This window comes from Mytilus californianus, unplaced genomic scaffold (genome assembly GCF_021869535.1).
Source record: "Mytilus californianus isolate M0D057914Y unplaced genomic scaffold, xbMytCali1.0.p SCAF_24, whole genome shotgun sequence".
Classification (NCBI taxonomy): domain Eukaryota; kingdom Metazoa; phylum Mollusca; class Bivalvia; order Mytilida; family Mytilidae; genus Mytilus; species Mytilus californianus.
Genome location: NW_026262673.1, coordinates 2,162,535 through 2,179,443, shown reverse-complemented (window position 1 = coordinate 2,179,443; position 16,909 = coordinate 2,162,535).

The window sequence follows — 16,909 nt, the reverse complement described above, 5'->3', positions numbered from 1 at the left end:
AGTTAACGTTGCGTGTTGTACACGTAATGAAAACTTTTTTCTTGATTGTAAACTGAACAGAACTTCAGAGAACGAGTTCGCTAATACTCACAACGACACAATTATTTTTTATTTCAGCTGATATCCAAGTACAGCGCTTTCGCGCTGATTCGGATCGAAAAATAACTATGAAAGGTATATTTGAGACCAACTCACCAGAAACAATCTATAGAAATAGGATACATGTATCAGGCACTCAATATTACATCGTCACTGTAGCAGACAGCTAAAAATCAATACTTACTTTTGAAGTTCTGCAATCTTAAAATTGTGTTTATCTGCCACATGTGTGTTTTCATTCAAATTAACGTAGTGTTCAATTCAATTAAATATTTTTAAGTGGATAAACTCTCCATAGATCATGAATGTTCGAGATATTCATTATCTTCCTTAAGATGCGTTTGTCATTTATGACTTAACTTTCCGCACCACCAAACGACAAAATTATTTTTCTTTTGCATGATCAATAATTGATCGCATGAAAACTGCTCCGCTTATCTTAATTCCTTGCACATTATCACAAATAATAGAATGGACTTTAATCGTAATAATAAAATCTACATTTTGAACACAATCACCTTGAAAATGTTGAACGTCAGTCCTATTTGAAAACGGTAAACGGAAAGAAAGTCACAAATTTGATAGGACAAAAGCCGGTCTCAAATAATTTGTTGACAATTGTTTGAATATATAGCAGAAACATCTTGAAATATTTTCTCTTTATTACATATATTTATTTTTAAGTTTAGGAAATTGTTCATACGCCTTGATAGATGAAAATATATTCAATGTTAATCATGCAAAGGATATATTTCTTGGCACAATGAAGCCATTTAAGTACCAAGCCACTTTGACATTTTGTTTTCATAACAATAATTTGATCATTATTGATGTTTATTGAATAAATTTTAATTACAAAGTTGCTTCATATTTAATAGTTCAAGAAAAAACAAAAACAAATATTTTCAAAATTAGTGTTTTATTATTCAAAGAAAACTAATCTCAAAACTGAATTGTGACTTTTTCTACTTCTTCTTTCGTTACAGAAAACTATCAACGTACTGATGTTTTTTTTAATATTACATTTTTAATTTTTTATTTTTGGTATAAGATAAAAACAAGAATGTCTGTTTATTTCAGATGTGGGTAATTATCAAGGAGCACATCGTTGGTGAGTGCACTCTTGAAGGTTTCTGTAGTAGTGTTTTTAGTAATATCAGAGGATAATTTGTTCCAGTCTTTAATTGTTTTGACAGAAAAAGGAAAATTTATAGCTGTCTTTATTACATTGAATTTGTTTGTAGGATTCTTTAAGGGTGGATCGTGTAGTAGACTTTAAATTTTATCACGTTATCTTAATGTTCATTTTTATTTTTAAATAATCAATTTGCTTTAATCTAGAATTTTAGTTTATTGAAGGGCCTTTTGTCTGATTTTAAGAATATGCTTTAAATTGTAAAAAATATTCGAATTAGCTCTCGCCGCGATGTAGCCTTGTTGTGCTAATGCGGCGTAAAGCAACCAACAATCAATCAATCAATCTTGTAGTAGACTGGCTTTGTTGTAATACATTTTGCGATGGAATAGCAATATTTTCATTTACAATTTTGTGAAACATTATAAGCCTATATATTGTCCGTGACTTTTTGTCCTGTGACTTTCTGTCCTACATTCTTTGAAAACGAGGGATTTTTATTTACACAATTGACAGCCTTTATGAAAGAGACCGATCTTAGTTTAAACCATTCTGTTCACCTCCGCTCTGATGTTGTGATATACCTTGTTCAGAAAATCAGTACCGCTCAATATGGCCTATCTTATGACAATATAAACAGATCGGTTTTCCGTCATATTCAAACCACTTCCTCCAAAATTCCCTTGTCCAAATTGGGTTGTACTCCCCTTTCCCCGATATGTTTGACCACTAACACTATTATTCATTGATCTCTCTAGCATGTCTTATTTTCGTGTAACATCTTCAAGTTAATAGCAGTGTCGCCTCTTCTATGAGTGTAAGTCGTTCATTGCACTCTTCATGTTTGGCAATTGTGAATGCTTGCTCAAAGCTCTGTGGGTCGTCCGTCATAACACATCCGGCTTAGTGGGTCGGTCTAGTACTAAGCAGGGTTAATATTCAGTTTACATTAAAAGTATTGCTTTTGCAGAAAAATCAGCACACAGATATAGGAATAGTATGAAACTAATTAAACTATAGATCCTGTGTCCAAGCTTTGTTTTCTTGTAATTAAAGCTTTGACACAGGATTTGCATTTTAATCAGATTAAAAAGGTATCAGAACGCAATTTATTATTTAGATACTAACCCACTCACGTTATTGCAGTCATAAAACTTTTGCTTTCCTTTGCCCTGTTGTGTGTTGTAAAGACAGGATTTACAGATCTAAGGTTTCTTAAAATATCTTCTTCATTTAAAGCTTTTCGTTTAGGTCTTACTTGTCTCAGAGCCGAATTATGCATATTTTCCCTAATGTTGATGTTGTCGTCATTGATGTTCTGGCATGATTTTCCTAGAGAAGACACTGGATTACGAAACTTGTCAACTAATCGAAATATTGCCGAGTAGTTGGATTCTCTGTGATGGAAAAGTATCAGATTACGAAGAGAAGCAGGCTTATATTTATCAGTGGAATCATGGACGGATAGCATTCTACCATAGCCATCATGAGCATGGGTTCCCTCATTCCAATTATGGTCATTTGGAAAGCAGGAAATGTTTTTGCACTGGTCATACAATGTGTATTCTGAGCTAGATGGTGGATCAAAAACAAATCTAAATTCTGGATTTTCAACAGGGACTCCTTTAGAGCGGTAGTTATGAATAGTATTTTCCCATGTATGAAGAATTGGATGAAAGACTCCGGAAGCTTGGTTAAAAATTCAGACAACTGAAAATATAACATTCTGTTTGATTTGATTCAATATTGAATTTAACAAATGATATAACTGTAATATATTTTTTTAACTGGTCTCAAAGATTTTTAAGATATCATTAATAATTTTGTATTAGTAATTTCTTCCTCAATTCTCCTTTAATAGCATATATCAAAAACAAATATGTAGTGTAAAACTGATAAACAACAATACATTATATATTATTTTTTTTATTATCTGATACTCTAAAATGTATTTAAGATTTTTTTTTAAATTTTTTTTTCAATGCAAACTCGCATTACAATTTTCAGAATTATTAAAAGCAATTCAACTATGGGAGAGAAAACAGCTTAAATTGAATCATTAATAAAATAGAATGCGTCTGAGTACAAGAATGCACCTGCTCATTTTTTGCAATTGTCTGCATGCTGTGGTTCTTAGCATTGTGTACGAGTATCACAAGAACTGGATGAGTTACACTTTAGTTAAAGAGTGCAGAAATAAAATTTGGATGGACGGACGGTCAAAGGTAACACTTAATGCTCCTTTCGCCCCTCAGCAGTGGCATAACAAAAGTTAGTTAATAGGTTCTAAGTGTCATTTTTTTTTTATTTCATTTACTCACCGAAATAGACATTCAAACCAATAATATTTGTCTTCAATTACTCCTGCAATAAAATCCAATAAAACATAGTTCAAAAATAATGCGAACTGAATAAAAAGATAAATTTATATCTCATTTCAACAAGTATTTCTTGGAGAAAAACAAACACCAATATAAGTTTTATTTCCGAAGATCTCAATTATACCTGGCTTTTTAAGTATTGTTTTCCTTGTGAGAGTTATGGTTGATATCGTTTACTACCGTTCCCAGTAACTGGCAAGATTCTGTCGAGGTTTGTGCCTTTGCCATCAATTTTCTGTGTGAATTCAGAATACTAGATTTATTTCTTTTAAGAAGGTTGACGTATCGTCTTCCAGTGTCTGAACGCGGATGACCTACAATAATAAAACAGTAATCTCATTCTTTGAAACTAGCATTATAAAATAACCATGTAACAGCTTTTGAGGACAGAATATTGTCTAATGAGAATATTATCTATAAAAATTACATCAGAGAAGTATCTTTTTTTCAGATGATTGATTACTGTTGTTTACTTGCCACAAACATGCAGGATCAGAGTTAAACACACCTTGCCGGGTCCAAACGTACAGCCTCAGTTTTGACAGGATAATTATTACCGAAGACCACTCAGCTGTTGAAGTCCTCATTTTACACAAATTAAATTAGAGCATGCATACTGTGCTCTACTTGAATCACAATCGTCTTTGCCTATTTGGCAATACAAAAAAATACATCATTGGAAACAGCTTATAAATCAGGATATAGTTTGTATTATCAAAAGCTTTAAGTTTTTTATATGCCGTTCATATATAATGTATGTCTGTTTATGTTTTACTTGCTAATTGCTTTCAATTTTTTATTTATCATAAATTGTCAATAGGTTTCAGTTATCCGATTCCTTTCCCTGCATAGTTTGGTATCATCTATGACGTTTATGAATTTTGATGCTGAACATGGTAGCCAATGTCCAATGCAGTTGTATTTATTCATTGTATATTTTAAAACAGTCAACTTGCTAAATGAATGATGACTTCTTTTTCTTTCTAACCTAAGGGTGTATCTTCTGTGGTACAGCTTAATATCATCTGAGTGGAAACTTGTAACCAAACCAGTCATGTTATATCCAAATGATGTTCCTCAATATAATTCTTAAGCTGAGACATTCCTAGTGACAAAAAATAAGAAATTTATTTTCATAATTGTTAAAAGAATGAATAAATATATATTTCTTATATGACAACATATTTTTTCACTTATTGAAATGATGCTAACGGTTACTGATATTTTGACATATTGAACTTAACTTAACTTAAATGTAAGTAAAAGATAATCAAAATTATAAGTTTTATTAACTATAAAAACTGAACATGACTATGATTATGGTTATATCTTAATTTATACAGATAACATTTAATTTTCCTTGGCTTAATGAAACGCAATTACACTTTTTTCCCTAGATTTCCTTATTCATCATTATGGTATGTTAACAGGACCTGCAATAATTTTTCATGATGTGTTAAAATGGTAGGGCATTTGATTGTATAGTCATGATCGTCCTGAATATGTATGAAATATTTGCCACTGGACGTTAAGCAACCAACAATCAATCAATCAATGTATAGTCATGAAAGTGAAAAACTGCTCTACAATTATTTTTTTACTTCTGACAAATAGAACCGGAAGGATATAATAAGTTTCCTTAAAAATATGATAATCATGAGATGTGTGGCTAAGGACCACGATTAATCATATCATGAATAGTTTATACTGTAGTGAATGTTTAATTTCTTTATTTTTTAGATTAATTGCATATCTTACTCGAACAATATTTCAACCCTTTTCCTCCATGGATTTTTTTTTACATACTTGATATGCATAGGATTTTTTCAATAAAAAAAAATCATCAGGTTTAAAGTAATAATGCATTACGAAAACGAATATTTCATCAATGAAATTCCAGTCAGATATTCTCATGAATATCCTTTTTAGGTGTAATACCACCAAATCATGGTACGTCACATCCGGTTGCATACGAAAATAGGTCGAAAAAAATATTCCCTTGAATTTGACAGTTGTACGTAATTAATCCTACATTTTATTGCAGTACAACATTTCTGGGTCATACACATATATCTTGGGTATTTCAGAGCACAATTATTTTTTTTATTTAGGGTTTCTATAGAATATTTTGGAAACTTGAGGTTACATGGTTACTAAAGCTTGTACGCAGGTTAAATAAGGGGGAAGATTTTATTGGTTAACTTCCAATGATGGTTATTTTCTTATATGCAATGAAATGTTATGTGAAATTTTTTCTAGAGTACTGGACAGGATAAATTTTACTCATGTCAAGTATTTCTTTATTTGAAACAAAGATAAATTCTGCACAATTTTTTGAAAAGTGCAAATTTAACAAAGACTAATAGGGGAAAATCAATGGTGGTATTACACCTTTTATATTAGATACAAATTTTATTAAGTCTGATACTGAATTTTCGTAGGCACGACGTTTCAACTGAGGCACTACAAAGGCGTCAGTATGGAGGAAAGGGATAACATAAATATAACTGGAATATGAAAACAATGTAAAAATGTAAAAGTTTTTTTTCAATGGGAAAAAACAAAGGACAATTGTGCACACCGCATTATATGAATTTACATGGTAGATATGAAGCATACCCTCTGATAAGAAATATACCTGAAGAACTCTACTTTCAAAAATCATCTAAACATTTTCCTATTATTAATTTAGGAGTATTCATTGAAGAAATGAATTTTATTTTATAACAAGCACTCGATGATGTCCGCGTAGTAATAGATTATAGATCGGTTATCAGTCAAACACGAAAGTCACGTAATGGAAATCTCTCTCGCAACCAGGGTTTCCGATGGCGGTCGCCATTTTCGAATTTTGCGAAAAAATAAAAATTGTGGCGATTAAAATTCATTATTTGCGAAAGAATTTGGCGAAAGAAATATAACGATTTGATTTCATCCATCTTGTTTATTTTTTTCGGCTTTCTCGGACTTTACCTGATCAGACAATACTCACCTTGAACCGGTGACGATTTTGACAGAAAATCAATAATCAGCTGATTGCATTTTATAGCTGTAGGCAACAATGGACTAATTATTATTAATAAAAGTGTTGATTGTATTATTTTACGAAATGATGTGATTGCATTATTTTACGAAATGAATTAGGTGAATGGCGTCACATGTCACTTAAAGGAAAGGGATTTATTTACAACTTTGCAACGCACGTGTTGGAAGCAAAGTTTTACGACTCCTCTTTTTCTGTTAACGATGGTCCGGAGAAGAAAACTGTTGTGATGACTTATGACGAAAACTGTTCAAAAGCAAGAAAAATCTCCGACTTTAAACTTTATCCTTTAATTTTGATAGAAATAACTTATTTGGACTGGGTACTTAACAATCGTTTTGCCGACGCACGTGTTTCAAGAATAGTTTTACGTCTCGACTATTTTCTTTTTACGATGGTCATGTGATGGTCCTAAACTATTGCTACGATGAAATATATTCAATAGTAAGAGAAATCTCTGACTTTAAGTCTTTATCCTTAAACTAGACGGGAAAATATATATCCGAAAAACTTAATATTGAAGATGAATCTTGTGTTCCTAGAAGTTAAAAATGAAGATTAACAGATTTCATGATCTATATTACAATTTAACAGTATCTTTTGAAAAGTACCGTTAAGTGTTTATTCATTACTATGTAGATTAAAAAAGAGATATGTAAGAACTATCATAGACAACAATTGGAGAAACTGCTATTGTTTGGTTAGATAGAAGGAATTTTTTTAAAAGAAAAATGTTTTTTAGTTAATTATTCCAAGTAAAATTTCGACGTTTCCTGCCTAGTAGTGAATATAGGACAGAAAGTCACAGGACAAAAAGTCAGAATTCACATTTGGAATCCACATGTTTCCGATGGTGGTTTTTGTTTCTTCACAAGCTACTACTGTCCTCTGAGAAAGTATTGACTCCGACATGAATGTGAAGAGTCCAAAGGAAGTGATATACTACAAGTTCAAATTTCAAGACTATCTAATGAGCTCAAACTTGCAACTCAAACAATTAAAGGTCTACACGATGAGATTGAAATTTTGTCAAAACAATCTCCCACTGACATCATCCATGAAATATCCGTTCTAAGAGTGCAAACTCCAAAGCAAAAAGTCAAATCTACAAACCGCGTAAGCTTTAACAGTGGAATATTGTCATCGTCGACTCCTATTGTTGAGCAAAGGTCAATCACAGTTGATAAAGAGCATATAAGCGAGTCCAAGACAAAACCTTAAGCTCAAAATACGCAGTAATATAACAAGCAAATCAATGGATAACATTCTTATTTTGGGAAGTTCCATAACTAAAGGCATTAAAACAACAAATTTGAAAGAAAATGTATGCGTCAACACAAATCGGGGTGCTACCATTTCGGATTTTGAGAAAAAAATTGCGGAGATTGATTTGTCACCTTTTTCAACAATTGTACTACAGTTTGGGGGAAATGATGCAAAAATGAGAGAAGTATTCAAAAGCAAATACAAAAATGTTGTTCAAAGTGCGCGAATGAAAAGAATCAGTAATATCATTATTGGAGGCTGCTTACCAAGGTAAAAAACAAATTTAAACCATATTAACAAAGCATTAATTGAAATCAGTAAAGAAAACATCAAATTTATCAGCCATATGGATAATTTTGTTTTGAGAAATGGAGAAATTGTACCAGGGTTAATTAGTTCTGATGGTGTTCATCTCACACAGGCTGGGACAGAGAAATTAATTGATAACATCAACAGAGTGATAAAAATTAGGACCTCTAGTGTCAATCTGCCAATTAGGTCTTATCAAACAAATGATGCAGATGCGTGGGAACCCTACTGCTATAATTGTGGTGAAAAAACCACACACTTTCAAACTGCAAATTTGATAAAAGGATCAAATGTTTCTGGTGTAATGGTCTAGGACATGAAGAACGTAACTGCTGGAATAAAACTTTTGTGTGAAATGTTGGCAAAGGAGATAAATCCAATGATATAAATGTACAAAATGACTTTGATATACTCTATTCGATTTTATGTGATTTCTGTCAAAATGATTATTTAGATTGTATTTGTAAACTGAGGCCTTCTACAAATGATAGTAAATCTTGTACAAATGGTAATAAATATCTAAGTGAAGTATCCATTATCAAGAATGATCAAAATGCTTCAGATCAAGAGAATATAAATACATGTAATTATAATGTGTATGGTCATTCAGAAAAGGGGATTGATTGATTGATTGTTGGTTGCTTAACGTCCAGTGGCAAATATTTCATGCATATTCAGGACGAGAACAAATTAACAATAAATACAATAGGTAGGTTCTGTAATAGAGGCGTCCGGGATTAAGGTCGGAGAAATTTAGACTGCCACGGGAAATGAGGGTATATTGGATAGGGACAGAAATTTAGCCTTGCAGCAGGTCACCTACGGACCCCTCAAAGGGTTGTTGCAAGGGTTCTTAACGTGCAAATAGCGTGGCACTCTCTTTACACGAGGCATCGGATTTAACGTCCCCATGCTGACCGGACGTGGCTGCAAATGTGTACATCCCGCACAGCCAAACGGACGCCCCACTTTAGCAAGGGTACTGCCGGACTGCCGGTCGGAGGAAGACCAATGGTGACCACACTTCTATTCCCCAGTCACCCTTTGGGGGGGAGGCGGGGGGCAGAAAAGGGGATAAAATTAACATGTCATAATATACAACATATTTTACCTAAGATTGATGAAATCAGATCTAATTTTGAAAGTCTTGGCAAAACCCAAAGACCAGATATCATTGGCATGTGTGAAACATTTTTAAATACTAATAAATGTAAGCGGGATTCTAATGAGATTAATATTCCAGGATATAGCAATGAAAGAAAAGATAGGGAAAATAAAAAAGGTGGGGGATGGATAGTTTACTTTGATAAGGATATTAAATATGAAAGGAAGACATTATTAGAGAGTGAAAACATCGAAACTGTTTGGTTTAAGATTTTTCCAAAACACAAAGAATTTTTATTATGTTTTGTATACAGAACACCTAATAGCCAAACCTCTTGGTATACTAATTTTGAAAATGAGGTTGTAAATGGCTTATCTATAAATGATAATATATTGTTGATGGGCGACTTTAATATTGATTTTTTGAAGCCTCTTCCTTCTAAATGATCATCTTTCATTACAACAAATGGTCTTCATCAAATGGTGGTTGACCCTACTAGAGTTACTTCTACTAGTGTCACTTTAATTGATCATATTTACAGTACTAATCCTACAAGTCTTATCAATGTTACAGTACCATCATACGCCCCAGGTGATCATTATCCTGTTAGCTGTACTGTAAACAAATTTGCCAAGCTCATTAAAGACAAATCAGATTCACATTTTGAGATCAAATACAGAAACTTCAAAACATTTAATGATGAAATGTTTTTACAGGATTTGTCAAATCAACCATTCGATATAATACACGAAATCAATGATCCAAACGAAGCAATGGACATGTGGTATTACTTACTTGTCAATGTTTTTTGATTGGGGACTTTCCTTTCTGAATTTTCCTCGGAGTTCAGTATTTTTGTGATTTTACTTTTTAGATAAACATGCACCTTTTGTTACTAGACGTGTTAAAAATAAATATCAACCAGAATGGTATACTAACGAAATCGGTAAATCAAAATTCCAAAGAGATTATTTTCACAAAAAGAAAGACACTGAAAATTATAAAAAATATAGGAATAAAACTAGTGAATTATTTCGTTCTGTAAAAACAAAACATTGTATGGATGCAATAGATAACGATAAAAAACTGTAAAAATCCTTTGGAGGCATTTGAAGGATATGAATTCAACAACAAAACAGGAAATTGACATTTTAACACACGAAGGAAAAGTACTTACAAACAAAAATGATATTGCTAACTGCTTAAATGATCATTTTAGCCCAGTAGGTGAGAAGCTGATATCAAATCCTCACAAAAGTTTTAAATCTGAGAAAATTAATAACTATGTCAAATCAAAAATAAATGATGATGCTAAATTCTCATTATATACTGTCACAAATGATGAGGTTCTACAAGCTCTAAAAAATCTAGACATAACTAAATCAACCGGAACTGATGGAGTTGGACCAAACATTTTTAAATTATGAAGATCGATTGTAGCAAGCCCCCATGCTCGCATAATAAACCTTAGTTTATGTACAGGATTGATTGATTGATTGATTGTTGGTTGCTTAACGTCCAGTGGCAAATATTTCATGCATATTCAGGACGAGAACAAGTTCACAATAAATACAATAGGTAGGATCTGTAATAGATTAAGGGATTAAGGTCGGAGAAATTTAGTATGCCACGGGAAATGAGGGTATATTGGATAGGGACAGAAATTTAGCCTTGCAACAGGTCACCTACGGACCCCTCAAAGAGTTGTTGCAAGGGTTCTTAACGTGCAAAGAGCGTGGCACTCTCTTTACACGAGGCATCGGATTTAACGTCCCCATTCTGACCGGACGTGACTGCAAATTTGTACATCCCGCACAGCCAAACGGACGCCCCACTTTGGCACGGGTTTTACTGCCGGTCGGAGGAAGACCAATGGTGACCATACTTCTATTCCCCAGTCACCCTTTGGGGCTTTATGTACAGGAATATTTCCTAATATATTAAAATTTGCTAAAGTTGCTCCCATATTTAAAGGAGGGGATAAAACAGATCCACACAATTATCGACTTATTTCAATTTTACCCACTGTGTCCAAGTTATTCGAAAAAAACTCTCTTTAAACAACTATATTTATTCTTAACCACACACACATATTAATACAACAGCAGTCTGGATTTAGAGAAAAACATTCTTGTCATACAGCACTCATTTAAATAATTGATAAATGGTTAGAGGAATTGGACAATGGAAATTTTACCGCTATTCTTTTTTTAGATTTTAAGAAGGCATTTGATACAGTAAATCACAATATACTTTTACCAAAAACTAAAATTATACAAATGTGATGATCACTCTGTAAAATGGTTTTCGTCATACCTCTCTCAGAGAATGCAAAAAGTTGGGTTCTGTAACTTTTGAAGTTCCTCAAGGTTCTATACTTGGACCTTTATTGTTCCGTATTTATATCAATGACTTACCATTAACCTTAGAATATACTGAATCTGATCTATTTGCCGATGATACAACTTTGCATTTATCATCTAAATCTACTGTGGATTCATTTATTTTCGTGGGTATCAATTTTCGTGGATTGAGGAAAATTTGTATTTTCGTGTATACTTGATTTCGTGGTTTTGTCAAGTCTGCATAAAAGCCAATAACAAATTTGTACTTCGTTGAACATTGAAATTCGTGGTTCCCATTTACCCACGAAATCCAGGAAAATTGGTATCCAACGAAAAATAATGAATCCACAGTATTGTAAATTTAAATATATGTTTGAATAAAGAATTAGACAATGTCATTAAATGGTGTAAAGAAAATGATATGATGATAAATAGCAGGAAATCAAAATGTATGCTTGTTGGATCAGACAGAAAACTGGAAATCTGCAATGAATGTTTATGTGTTTTATCACAAGATAATATCACTTTAGATAATGTTGAAGTTGAAAATCTTCTTGGAATTCATATTGATAAAAATCTATCATGGTCAAATCAAATTGATAAAATATGCGAAACTATTTCAACCAGAATATACCTGTTAAAAGGTTGAAACGTTATTTACCATTAAAGGGTCTTATTCTTTACAATAGCTATATATTACCCATTATTGACTACTGTTGTACAGTATGGGGTCTTACCACAAATTGTAATCTGGAGAGGATACATAAGCTCCAAAAACGTCCTGCAAGATTAGTTTTATCTGTTTCTTTTGATTTAATGTTTAAATGTATGAATGGTCTAGCAACTGATTATCTATCTATTAAATTTACTGCTTGTAGTGATCTTTATAATTATTGTCTCCGGTCGACACCATCGAGACCTCTTCATGTACCAAGACCTAATTCTGAATTTTTAAAAAGAACATTTAAATATTCTGTTCTTATTACCTGGAATAATTTACCAAATAATAATAAAGAAATAAATAATTTGAACATTTGATCTAAAATGTATCTAAACTATTGTCTAACTGTACAGAATGAAGATGCCCGATTCTAATGTATTTTTTCTTCTATTGAATGCATATGTACTTATTCAATATTTAAGCTGCTATATATAACTGTATTATGTATTTTATTTTGTTTGTATATTTGTCTTTTCTATTTGTATTAATAGTTTTGGAGGCCTCATGGAAGATTAACATGTCATTGTTAAAGTGTTACCTTCGTTAAATAAAGAATTTTATTATTTATTTATGATAGGGGATATTGACAAATTAGAACGAATACAAAACAGGTCATACGATTCATCAAAAGAAACTACAGGAGTCGAGAAACAGGATCCATAACCAACATGAGACGTCAGCTAGAAATTGAGACACTAGAGGATAGAAAACACAACCTCCGTCTGATCCTGATATACAAGGTGGTTGAGGGACTGGTGCCGGCTCTGCCAGCCGACAACTTTGTCACTCCAGCAATACCGAAAGGAACAATCAAAGCCAAAACATTTGCTAATTGTGAAACAAACAATATAATTGAACGGCACGTAATAAACAACACAAGAGGGCTTTAAGTGCCAGACAGCAATAAGCCACAATATAAACACTCATTCTTTTTGGAAACAATCATAAAGGTAGTGCTTGCTGATTATGTAGAGGCATTCAAGACCGCTCTACAGGAACACCGCCCATAACAACGGCGCTTAAAAGCCTAGTTAGGATTCTACACGTACCAATACAGATACAGAAAAGTATCGGTTGCTTAATCCCCAAATGGTTACTGGGGAAAAGAAATAGGATCACCATTGGTCTTCCTCCGACCGGCCATAAATCTCTCACCAGTTGGTAGTACACATGTACCATACTTTCATCCCTGTCGACCTTTATTACAGGACCTACCTAAAGTATGTATTGTTATTGTTAATTTGTTCTCGTCATGCATATGCATGAAATATTTACACTGGATGTTAAGCAATCAATAATCAATCAATATATTGCTCAAGGAAAGTAATCCTATAACAATATTCCCACCGGAGGACAAAAAGTCACAAATAATGAGTTTATAATTGTCTGGATATATAAAAGAAAATGCTTTAAAAAAGACTGAACAACTTTTTGTTCTACCAACGACAAACTTATTTTCATTCACCTGTGTGACGTTGCAACGGAAGTAAAATTCAAGAGACGATTCTCTCTATCATTTGAGGTTGCAGATTAAATGTTGCAATTATTCTACCAGTCGGAAACATTTGATTTACCCTAGGAATCACTTCAATAATAATATATATTTTATATATTTTAGATGTAAAGTCAGATTCCAGAACGTAGCCGTGTCACGAAATATAAGTTCCTCCATAATATTGAATATATATATTATCGGTCAAAAGCTCCTGAGAGCTTGTGTGGTATATTTAACTTATACCGAATCAAAATAAATTTGCCTGGTCGTATCTTATAATGGAAAGAATGTGTCGGTCACATCATTGAAAGATTAAGATTCGGTCCCATTACTCGCAACGATGAAATGGGTAATTTGTGAATCTGAGCAATTATATCGTTGCTACATGTCTTAATATTATTAATGAATCTCTTGAACAGAAATCAAAATGAGACATGAATGCGTGTCAAATAAATTGTATGTAGTTCAAGATTAGAAAATCGATAAAAAAATATGTCCATGCTAAATATGACAGTAGATGTTTCTGTTCACATGCTTGCTGGAGTTATTCCTAAAATTGGGACTATCCACAAATCTGCGTTAAACACCTTCAATAAAATTTGTGCAATGTGGTCATCTGTTGTGAAAGACCTGGCCGTAAGTCACCTTGTTCTTGTAGGATTCTTAACCTCGAATTGGTTCGGAAAAGATCAAAATATTCTTGCCATACATGATCTCCCATCAGCGCAGGGTATTTTAAAACTCATACAGCAAGGACCGGTAGAAGTCAATAGTAAAAAACAGTTGACAATTCATACAAAGCTGAAACATCATCCTCTGCTGGGCTTTACTAATCTCTCCACCTTTATCAAAGAATAACCTGATGTTGAACAAAGCACATCCAAGTTTAGCCAGCGTAAATACCTCTCCTAAAGATACAAGGAGACAACTTAGTAAATACCAACTTAGCTGAAACTGTCGACAGGTATTTACTATCTACAAAGCAATAAATCCACCTTCAACCAGAATACAGTAGATCCAACATACCTTTTGTGCAAGGGAAAGCCAGAAACAATCGATCATTTCCTAATGGAATGTACAGCACTGCACGAAATCCGTACACCTTACCCGCACGAATTATATTACTTAATATGTAGTATTGATGTGTGCATGAAATGTAGAACTCACAGTAACGTCTAACTGCACACAAACTCTATATTTGATACTAGTAGCTTTATTTGTGCTTGTGGTTGCAAGTGGAAATGAATTTATGCTTGCTACAGTATAGATACATGACCAGGAAATTGTGCTTTGCTCTACACGGACTACAAACGCCTAGCAAACGTGAGGGTCTTTGAAAGTAAGCAACACTCATCCAACGAGGCGTACCTAGTATTAGGTACAATAATTTTTATGTATTATAAATAATTTATTATGAGAAGTGGTCCTTAGAAGGAGGGATTTTCTAGAACAGACCAGATTCCGAGTAATTAAATTCGAAATAAAATATGTCTTAACCAGGTGTAGCCCATCAGTTTCTTCTGTACCAAGTCAGGAATATGGCAATAGTTTTTCACTTGTTTAGTTGATTGATAGCGTTAGATTTTGTCAGTATTTATTGACTTCCCACTTTTGAAATTGCCTTAAGAGTTTGATATTTTAATTTACTTTTTTAATCTATAAGAAAGAATTCTTGCTGTTCTACTAATCTTAATCCAGTATTTCCTGTCTAGACAAGATCTGTGCTATGCATGCACTCTGAGATATGAAACCCTGAGATATAGGAGAGAGTCCAAAATCTGATCCTGTGCCAAATCCAGAACCATCCACAAATGTGGTTTCTGAAAATCAGAAAAAATGATTATTTTATGTCATTTGACTCGTATTAAATAACATCGCTTACCTTGCAGAAAAATATTGTAGTAGTCTACGGCATTTCACCGCTTGATGTTCATTTTCCTTTTCCCTCTTTCGTTTGGTTCGTTTAACAGACTAAAAGTTTGTTTTTTTTTCTGTCAGGAAAATGGCAACCTACGCGAAACTGATATCAGTGATTTATTCAATATATCGTCTTCCCATAAAGTATAACCGGTAACAGGTAACCAGTTCAATACTTACTATATGGGAGACAATCCAATTTACACAAAAAAAAAAACAAGAGGTCCCAGAAATTTCCGATTAAGATCGAAATGGCATTTTCGAGACAATGGCGTCATCCAAAGAAGTGAAAAAAGGGCATGGCGTCTATCCATGCTAAACATGCTTGGGGGAAACACTAATATTAACATGTCAGGGACCTCATTAATTATTATTTGGTCTCTATAGGTGTCTATAGCTAAAACTAAAAATAGTAAAATATCCAAAGGCTAAGTGTAAATTGAGATCAAAGAAGCCATTGAAGCTGTGTCCTTTGCAATCTACTAATGTGTTTAATGTGTTTTGTTTTCAATTTTGCATGTTTACATGTTACAAGCTGTAATACTATTTTATTGAGTTTTTATTTTCAACGGAATTAATAGTTTTTAAATTTAATTATATTGTGCTGTTACACCACTGTCCCAGGTACCAATGTGTTCAACCCCGACACAAACTTTGTGTGGTTGTTGTTTGTTCATGTCCGTCATATTTGTTTTTCGTAAATAGTTTTATTATAAATTTAGCCATTAGTTTTCTCAATTTAATTGTTCAGTTGACATATTGTTCATGTCGGGGCCTTTTATAGCTGATTATAGGGTATGGGTTTTTTTCTAATTGCTAATATCCATATCATTTGAACTTTGGTGGATAGTTGTCTCATTGGTAAGCATACCATGGTCACATCTCCTTATTTATATATGACCTACAAAATTGTTGCCTTCATAGTTTAATAAAAAATACTGTAGATCAATACGATTAATATAAATAATATCTTAAAAATACCATTGTGTTATACACCGAGCTTCATCAATAACAACTTCCCTCAAACTGTCATGGAATACACCCTGTGTAATACATCTCCGCCATGGACCTTTATTCAATACTGCTTCAGGGG